Genomic DNA, 10742 nt, shown 5'->3' with positions numbered 1-10742 from the left:
TAGCAACCAATCAGACTCTACTTAACATTTAGCTAGCACCTTCGAGATGATAATAGATAGAATCTGATTGGTTGCTATGGGCAACATCTCCACTTCTAAAAACTCTCACTTTAGTAAATATACCCCATAGTGTGTTTTTTTCTGCACTGATTTGCCTGTTTTACATTTGACATCTCTTCTAGAATGAGAAGCATCATTATGTGAGGTTACAGAAGATTTCTGACTGACAGCAGTAATTGCAAATAAAGGCAAAGGTCTGAGCCTTTCCTTGCCGCTACGTGTGGTGTATGGCATGTTGGCAATTTTATGGTTTTTTGTCAATAAACTTTCCCTGTAATATAGGTGATGTATTTTTCTTTAACATTGTGAAATATTGTTTTACTTTCAGGTGCCCTTTCTTAAACCCTCTATGCTCTTGAGCACCGGCTTTAGTAGATTTTGAAGTACTAGTATCATCATGACTGGCAGCAGCCACAGCACTAGTACTTGGTTGCTGCTTTTGCTCTACTATTGACTGATCATGATCCAGATTGACTCAAAGCGTTTATATTATTAACGCTGTGGCTCAGCACCTACTGAGCATTATTGTAGCACAGTGACACTGTCTGGCCCTGATCACACTCAAGTTTTAGAAAAAAAAATATTTGGTTCTGTTTTTTTAACAAATGACAACTTCACACTGCGACTCACATATAACATGGTGGCATGGCACCTACTTATTGTATCACAGTGACACTGTCTGGCCCTGAACACACACAAGTTTTTGGTATTTTTACACATTGCTGCGACTCACTGCACTGTGAGCAGTTAGAGTACTAGTGTGCACCAGTAAAGTTATTGCTGCCCAGTATTAGGATTAGGAATCTGAGCTGCACTGCAGGCAGTTAGAATACCAGTGTGCACCAGTAAGGTTAATGCTACCCTGTATTAGGATTAGGAGCTCTTGGCAACACTGTAGGCAGAGTACCAGTATGCAGAGTACCAGTGAGGTTAATGATGCCCTGTATTAGGATTAGGAGCTCTGGGCTGCACTGAGGGCAGTTAAAGTACCAGTGTGCACCAGTAAGGTTAATGCTGCACAGTATTAGGATTAGGAAGTCTGGGCTGCACTGCAGGCAGTTAGAGTACCAGTATGCAGTGCACCAGTAAGTATAATGCTGCCCTGTAATGTATTAGGATTAGGAGCTCTGGGCTGCGCTGTGGAAGTTAAAGTACTACTGTTCCACCAGTGAGGTTAACGCTGCCCTGTATTAGGATTAGGAGCTCTGGGCTGCACTTCGGGCAGTTAGAGTACCAGTGTGCACCAGTAAGGTTAATGCTGCCATATATTAGGATTAGGAGCTCTGGGCTGCACTGCGGGCAGTTAGAGTACCAGTGTGCAGCAGTAAGGTTAATGCTGCCCTGTATTAGGATTAGGAGCTCTGGGCTGCACTGCAGGCAGTTAAAGTACCAGTGTGCACCAGTAAGGTTAATGCTGTTGTCGAAGTTGAATAATTGCATGCGACCGCAATTGAACTGTTATCGGACGATTTGGATGTCTGCTGTCCGATTTATGTTACAATCCATAACGCACCATTGCGTGCACACGCACCCAGTGTGCGCACGTAGCCACACATTCGCACAACAATAAATAGCGAATAATATACAACACTCTCACACTGACAAACACAATATTCATGCAGGGTTTAGCTAGTAATGAGAAACAGCTTCTGTTTACATGTCTGAGAAAAGAAATATATACACCAGGATACTGTGAGTGTTTTACATATAAATTGAGAAGCCCTGCATACAGGCAAGTATGGCTGTGGCAATTGAAATATAACCAAGACATTGATATGCACAATTGAATTTGTCTGAATGAGAAGTTAGGAACAAAGGTCGGAGGTTTGCTTAAGAAGTACTTACAACTGTATGCTAAATAGGCAGAGGAAAACATTTGAATTAGCTATCAGACGATGTGGCACCTACAAGCAGCTGTGGGTCTCTTCCCCCCTACTTAGAAATAAACCTGCTCTTCAAGCAACTTAGAATTTGGTTCAAGCAATGTAAATAGATAAAGTGAGGGATATATATATATATATACATATATTCCATAGACAAAAAACCTTACAGTTTCATATGTCCCATTAAGACTGCTTAGACATGATCTGAAAATTCACAAAACCTATTGATTTTCTGCCACTCAAACTTCAAAAAGCAATGAAATTACGATCATTAAGGCTGACGCCTTAATGGACGTGTTCCTTGCGCAATACAGATATGGTATGCCATCACACCCTGTGGTTAATGGCAGATTCAGCACTCTCACAGAATGAGATTGCTGTCACTCACAAACTGGTGGAGCTGCTAATTCACAGAATTGTGTGCTCATTGGAATACACACATGCAGTATATGCAACTGAGGTTTGAGCAGTTATGTGGCTCCCACATCCCACTCAGTGCCCACAATCTTCCCATTTGATCACCAAAACAATCTCACTGGCTTCCAACATCCTTCTCACTGCATACATTTATCTAATTTAGAATACACCTTCACCTTCCTTATTTTTAAAAATATACTCTGTCTAAGCATGTACACTTTTTTCCCGTATATGCCTACATGCTGCTATATATTCCCCAATCCCTACTGCTGTGTGGTCTCCCAACTGTGGGCCTGATTCTGAGCCGGACGCTCTGACAAAGCGCTCGCTCTGAATCAGGGCCGGCCTTCTGGGTGTTTAGAGCGGCCTCCTGGCCGCTTGCATGCTATAGCGAGCGGCCAGGAAGATGGTCGCGATGGTCAAGACCATCGCGACCATCGGGCTTGGGATGTGACCCTTGTGGTAGGGTCTCATTGCCGCAAGCCCCAGAGTGCTTTCGGCTCTATCACTTGTGATGTCAGTGGGGCCGGCCCCAGACGGTAGGCATTCCCATGGGAACGCCTCCTTCTGGGCAGCCACGCCCCCAGCCCGCCCACCAAAGGGGGCGTGCTGTCACTCAACATCGACAGCACGCCCCCTTTGGTACGAGACCCGGAGCGACGGCTTGTCCACAACGGAGCCGGCACCGTCGTACGCATGCGCACTGGGCCATCATAGCGCTCACGAGCGGGTCTGAATCAGGCCCTGTGTTAACTCATCTGCACCAATGTTTTTCCCCAGCCGCACCACCCTGCATCTGTACCTTCTCCACAGCCACATTGCTGTCTTTCTTTCATCTGTGGCACTCTTTCTTTCTACTCTGGTCCCCCAACCGTGCAACTCTGTCTCCACCACCCGCACCACTCTGTCTTCCTCCCCATCCACACCAATCTGTCTTCCCCAATCCCTACTGCTGTGTGGTCTCCGCACTATGGTAGTCTGTGTTCTCTCATCCACATAAATCTGTCTTTCTCCATCTGCACCGCCCTGCATCCGTGCCACTCTGTTTCCTTCTGCACCACTGCCTTCCCCTAAGCCATTTTTGAAAAGGGCACGCTCGGGTCTCATCATTGAATTCAATGGTGAGAACCGCTCATTGGCTGATAGGTGGAAGGCTTGACTCTCTCAGCCAATGAGCGCTCCGCATCTGTATTTCTGTACTGAAATCCCGGGCGGAGCTGTCATTCGGGCAGCTCCGGGTATCTCCGTTTTTTTTTTTTTGCCAAGACCCTGGATTGTGTGAAGAGGACCTGATCCACGCATAGGAGGTGAGTATGGAATTTTTTTTCACAGGTAATCCATTGGATTGTCTACTGGAGAAGAGGACAGATTGGCTTCAGGGATACATAGGTGAGTATGTGAGATAGTGTGTATGCATGTGTGAGTACATGTGTGTGTGCATGTATGTTTTAATAAAATTATACTTTTCTATGGTGTGTGTGTGTTTTTTTCAATATTGCTTTTGCTGTGGAACTAAAGGCACCAGCAAGCCCGTAATGCCTCGCATGCTGATACTTGTGGTTCTCCAAGTACCGGCATGCAGGGGAGGCTTGCTGGGAACTGTAGTTCCTCAGCAAAAGCCAATATTTATATTTTCAAATGCACCACACTTTACCGGGGAGCTGGAGAGACCAGCTGAAGAATGAAGACGACGGGAAGCCCTGGATGTGCGGCGGCCGCACAAAAGAGCTTACTGGCCGCCGCGCTCCAGGTGAAGGTCCCAGGAAATAAAAGATTTAGAAGACTGTCTGTGTGTTTTATTTGAATATTTCTTTTGCAGAGGTACTATAGGTGCCAGCAGGCCCTTAATACCCCGCCTGCTGGTACTTGTGGTTCTCCAAGTACCAGCATGTGGGGGATACCTGCTGGGACCTGCAGCACTATTGCAAAAGACAATATTTATATTTTCTTATGCACCACACTATACATAATCAACCCAGCACCCACCGCCCAGGGCTTGGCTGACTAGCGGTCAGGGGTGATGCTGCGGCTGGGGGGCCTGGTGAAAGGGCTCCCCTGGCTGTGGCATCACCCCCCCCCCCGCTAGATGGAGTCCAGTGCTGGTTTTGGGAAATACAGTGGGAGCCCTATGCCTTTTTTCCCCCTGTATTTCCAGAACCGGCTCAGAGCCCTGTGCTGGTTGCATTAAATACGGGGGACCCCTACATCATTTGTCCACCGTATTTTGGCAACCAGGACAGGTTCTCAAAAGCCTGGTGCTGGTTGTGCTAAATACAGGGGACCCCTACGTCGTTTGTCCCCTTTATTTAGCACAACCAGTACTGGGGCTCCAAAGCCCGGGGCTGGTTGTCCTCTGGGGGTGGGGCCACACCATTTTTTTTTTTTAAACACAGGCAGCCAGTCATGGTTGTGCTTAAATACAGGGAACAAATGACATAGGGTTCCCCCATATTTAAGCACAACCAGCACTGGGCTAGTCAGAACCAGCCCTGGTTGCCAAACTACGGGGGACAAATGATGTAGGGGTCCCCCATAAGTTATGCAACCAGCACTGGGCTCTGATCCGGTCCTGGTTCTGGAAATACAGGGGGAAAAATGAGTAGGGTCCCCCTGTATTCTCCAGGACCAGCACCGGACTATTTCTAACGGGGGGCTGATGCCATAGCCAGGGGAGCCCTTTCACTGGGCCCCCCCAGCCGCAGCATCAACCCTGACCGCTAGTCAGTCCAGGCCGGGGATCTGAGGTGCTGGGGACCCCCCCAATAAAGGGGTCCTCCTCCTCAGGGCACCCCAGGCCTGGCTGATAGCTCGGGGCTATCCCCAGCACCCCATGGCAGTGGGTGCTGAGTTGATTGTGTTGTGTGGTGCATTTTAAAGAATATTTTCTTTTGCAGGTGAACTATAGGTTCCAGCACACCTCCCTGCATGCTGGTACTTGGAAAACCACAAGTACCAGCATGCTGGGCTTTAGGACCCACTGCCACCTGTAGTCCACCTGTAAAAAAAATATTAAAATAACACAACACACTTTAATATTGTAATATTTTATTTTACAGATCTTCACATGGGGGACGGCGGCCTTTAAGCTCTTTTGCATGGCCGCCGCCACCCCAGGACTTAGGCATCTTCGTCTGGTGGGCGTCAACCAGCAAGGGTTTCGGCGTTTTCGCCTGGCGGGCGCCAACCCGCCAGGGCTTCTACGTCTTCACCTAGTAGGCAGCAGCCTGTGATAGCTCTTCTTCATGGCTGCCACCCACTACGACTTCCGGCGTCTTTGCCTGGTGGGCGCCAACCCGCCAGGGCTTCGGTGTCTTCGCCTAGTGGGCGGCAGCCTGTGATAGCTCTTTTTCGTGGCCGCTGCCCAGTAGCACTTCCGGAGTTTCTTCGCCCGGCGGGCGCCAACCCGACAGGGCTTCGGCGTCTTCGCCCAGTGGGCGGCAGCCTGTGTCAGCTCTTTTGCATGGCAGTCACCCACTAGGACTTCCGGTATCTTCGCCCGGCGGGTGCCAACCCACCAGGGCTTCGGCGTCTTCGCCTGGCGGGCGGCAAGCCGCCAGGGCTTCGGTGTCTTCGCCTGGCGGGCGCCCACCCGCCAGGGCTTCTGGCATCTTCACCTGGGGGGTGGCTGCCACCTCCACCGGGCTTCTATGGTCCTCTGCAGGTGCCGCCGCCTCCAATGACGTCACGAGTCGTGATTGGCTCGTGGCGGCCATCTTTGAAAATCAAAGATGGCCGCCGCGAGCTAATCACGGCTCGCGATGTCATCGTCGGCGGCAGCTGCGGGACCGGCGCCTGTTCGGGTGTCGGTGGCGGGCCTATATCAGAGAGGATCTAGTCCCCACCAGCCATTCTACCGAGTACGGCAGCGGCGCCCATTTAAAATTTCAAAGATGGCCGCCGCGAGCTGTGATCGGCTAGTGGCGACCATCTTTAAATTTCAAAAATAGCGCTGAGGCGCCATTTTTGAAATGGGCGCCGCTGCCGTATTCGGCATAATAGCTGGCGGGGTCTGAATCCTCTCGGGTCCATGCCCACCGCCAACTCCCTCACCATCGCCGGACCCTCCACCGCCACTGGACCCTCTGCCGCCAACACCCGCGCCCCCGCCGACACCCACATCCTCCGCCAACCGCGACCCGCCGCCGCTTAGGTCCCCACCGCCGCATCCGTGTCCTCGCCGCTGCTTTGCCCGCTACCACCCGCAAGCGACGGCCATCTAGCTGCACCCAAGTGAAGCCACTATGACTACACCTGCTGGAAGCTCCTACTGCGGCTGCGCAACAAGTTGGAAAGTCTTATCTTTATAATGGCGCATTCTTGAGGTAATAGTTTGAAAACTGTGACTTTCTAATTTACCTGAACCCCAAAAGCACGTATCCTGGCACAATAGCTACCTAATAAAACAAACCCCAAGTCTAAATTCGCCCTCTAACTTGAGTTTTGCCTTCCCAAAAATCCCCCATAGACTACTGCACAAAAGGGTTCCTAATTGAGAATGTCAGAAAAACTGACAGTTGGAGCATTTAGATTACTCCCATATCCTCATTTTTTATGTGTTTGCCCTGAAATTTGGCAAGCAGTTCTACCCGCCCCTACCAAGTTTCAGATCCGTACCTCTAGTAACTTTTGAGGTGTAGCCCCTTAAACACCCTGCCTTCGGAATTCTCTATGGAGAAATCAGTTTTTTTAGATACAGACTTAATATAAGGGCACGACTGTGCTCTTATGATATATATATATTAAATCCATCATAAATAGACTGAATTGCATGACACACACACATAGACTTACATGCATAACACACACACATAGACTTACATGCATACACACATTAAATAAAACATATAAATATATCAAAGCACAAAACACATAAACGCACAACGCTAATTAGTGACTGTACGCAATATCCTTACACTTACACACTGCACACTTACATAAAAAGGTTCCCTAGCATAAAGGTTTATATTTAAGGTTTTATTCATTATTAGCAATGTTGTGGAATACATGTTATTTGATATCTGAGGTCTAGTACATGATAAGCAGACAGTGTTTGATGTCATTCTAAACTACTGTGTATTTACAGGCTTCCGGTTCCATCAGCAAAGAAATCGCAACATGTGTCTTGGAATTATGGATCATAGAGAGTTAGGCATTAAAATGTACTATGCAATGAAGCCAGTTTAGATTTGTTATTCAGCGGGAAAATGGACACAAAGAGCTGTTGGAGGCTGGACTGTGACCATACGAACTGACCTATGAACTGTACTGTAACAGAAGAACCAGGAAGAAGAACCAATGGAATCATGCCAACCTGTTCTATTGTATTGCCTTTCTCTGTAAGGGTATATATGCAGGCTCTCTGAAACTAGATGCCAGTCATCAAATTCTTTTTGTTGACGGAGGCTTCACCTTTGATGCCGGAAATCTGGATCCAGAGCGCCTGCGAAATGTATTGACTGTACCTTGTGGTTGTATAATTTGTTTGCGCTAATTGTATTTAGATCACAGCGTGTATCTGCTTTTGGTGAATAATATCTTTTTGTGCTTTGGAAACACAATCAAAGTCTGAAGAGTAATTACTTCTTGTGCGACTTATTACGCTAAATAGCGACATTCTAGAGTGTATAGATAGGTAGGAATCAATACTGTCCAGTATTAGGATTAGGAAGTCTGGGCTGCACTGCAGGCATTTAGAGTACCAGTGTGCAGTGCACCGGAAAGGTTAATGCTGTCCTGTAATGTATTAGGATTAGGAGTTCTGGGCTGCACTGTGGGAAGTTAAAGTACCAGTGTGTACCAGTAAGGTTAATGCTGCCCAGTATTAGGATTAGGAAGTCTGGGCTGCATTGCGGGCAGTTAGAGTACCAGTGTGCACCAGTAAGGTTAATTCTGCTGCCCTGTATTAGGATTAGGAGCTCTGGGCTGCACTGCGGGCAGTTAGAGTACCAGTGTGCACCAGTAAGGTTAATGCTGCCTGTATTAGGATTAGGAAGTCTGGACTGCACTGCGGGCAGTTAGAGTACCAGTGTGCACCAGTAAGGTTAATGCTGCCTGTATTAGGATTAGGAAGTCTGGACTGCACTGCGGGCAGTTAGAGTACCAGTGTGCACCAATAAGGTCAATGCTGTCCAGTATTAGGATTAGGAGCTCTGAGCTGCACTGCAGGCAGTTAGAGTACCAGTATGCAGTGCACCAGTAAGGTTAATGCTGCCCTGTATTAGGATTAGGAGCTCTGAGCTGCACTGCACTGCGGGCAGTTAGAGTACCAGAGTGCACCAGTAAGGTTAATGCTGCTGCCCTGTATTAGGATTAGGAGCTCTGGGCTGCACTGTGGGCAGTTAGAGTACCAGTGGGCACCAGTAAGGTCAATGCTGCCCTGGAATGTATTAGGATTAGGAGCTCTGGGCTGCACTGCGGGCAGTTAGAGTACCAGTGTGCACCAGTAAGGTTAATGCTGCCCATGATTAGGATTAGGAGCTCTGGGCTGCACTGCGGGCAGTTAGAGTACTAGTGTGCACCAGTAAGGTTAATGCTGACCTATATTAGAATTAGGAGCTGAGCTCTGCATTGCAGCCAGTCCACTGTACTCTCCAACGGTCCTGTATGAAATGGCGCCCGAATCACCGCAGAAGGGACTTATATCGAATCCAAAACACGTGAGATCCAACGCCGGGAAGATGACATTTTGCCTCGTTTTGGAATCCAAACCTGGTCTCTGATTCACTCGGAATCGTGAAGTTCAGAAGGGCTCGGTTTTCTGAAAATCGGACCAGCACATCTCTAACATAAACTGTTTGTAGCATTCACATTCTTCAGACTAAAGGTGTCAGTTAGTTTTGTTCTATTAGATCCATTTAAGTTACTCTGGCCCTGATTCAGAGCCGCTCGCAAAATGAGAGCGCTCGCTCTGAATCAGGGCGGCCGCTTTTTAAAAAAAAAATGGCCTCCTGGCCGCTCGCTAAGCTGCGACCATCGGGCTTGCGATGAGACCCTTGTGGTAGGTTCTCATCTGTCGCAAGCCTCAGTGAGCTTCCTGCTCTAATAGAGCAGGAAGCTCACTACTGACATCACTCGTGATGTCAGTAGGGCCACCCACAAACGGCAGGCGTTCCTTCAGGAACGCCTCCGTTTGACCAGCGACCCCCCCTCCCAGCCTATAAAAGGGGCAAGCTGTCGATCAACATCGACAGCCGCCCCATTTGTAGCGAGCCCCGGGTGAGTGATTTTCTCACTCGCTCCGGGGCTCGCGCACTCCACGCAATGCCCCACCATTGACCTGCTTGCGAGCGCATATCGCTTGCGTGCAGGTCTGAATCAGGTCCTCTGAACGATAACTAGAAATCCAACAATACATGCTGTACTTGTTGAGGTTCAATTATAAGACTTCTACCCCCTTATAGCCCCTTGGGCTCCTAGTGCCGCTCAATTAAAAAAAAAAAAATCTAAATGAATCTAATAGTAAATTGTTTAGGAAAAAGTTTGTAAGTTAATTAAATAAATAAATAATTTTTGCACCTGAGATGTTGATAGTAATAAGAGGATTGTGGGAGTACATGTACCACTGTAATGCTTCCTAAATAGGAGGTAACCGGCAAATGCTATCTCTGGTCTATGACTTATGTCCTTATTATAAATAGACCTCTTAATATTAGATTTCTACATTAAATAAATATGGTTATACAGACATCTGTACTGAAAGGCTTTCCGAATCATTATGTAATAGTGCTTGTTACGGCATATGGGCCTGATTCAGAGCCGGACGCTATTTGCGAACGGTCGTTCAGAAAAAGGGGCCGGCTATTTAAATTGAGCGCTCGCTCTTTGCGGTCTGTTGACGCCTCTATGTCTGAGCGAGCGAACGAAACATGCGCTCGCTATTTTGTAAAGATGCCCCCTGGCCGTTCGCATCATACGTCATCTCCGCTATTTATTAGATTAATCGAGTACATCGAAAGGCGTCTGAACTGCTCGCAGTGCTTGTGGTAGGTTTTACTTCCCGCAATCACTGCGAGCAGTTCAGGCTAAAAGACAACCAAGTGACGTGGTCGATGACGCTGCTTTGTTAATTATGCACACCCATTAAACGCCCGTTTTGACCGTTTGGCACGCCTGCGTTCGGATCTCCACTCCCTGTTTTCAAGCAACTTACCCTGTTGCCACCCACAAACGCCTCATTCTGTCACTCAAATTAGCAGGCCCTTGCTGTTTTGCGAGCGCACGATTTCCGACCGCAATGACTGGTTGGCACATGTGCATTACGACCCATACGCATGCGCAGATGTGCAAACATCGCTCGGAGCGAACGAGTGGCCGCTTACGAACGGCTCTGAATCAGGCCCTATGTTCAATATCTCGACAGCGGGGATTCTGGCGGACAGAATG

This window comes from Taudactylus pleione, unplaced genomic scaffold (assembly GCF_031769625.1).
Source record: "Taudactylus pleione unplaced genomic scaffold, aTauple2 ptg000545l, whole genome shotgun sequence".
Taxonomy (NCBI): Eukaryota; Metazoa; Chordata; class Amphibia; order Anura; family Myobatrachidae; genus Taudactylus; species Taudactylus pleione.
This window is presented reverse-complemented; position numbering follows the sequence as displayed.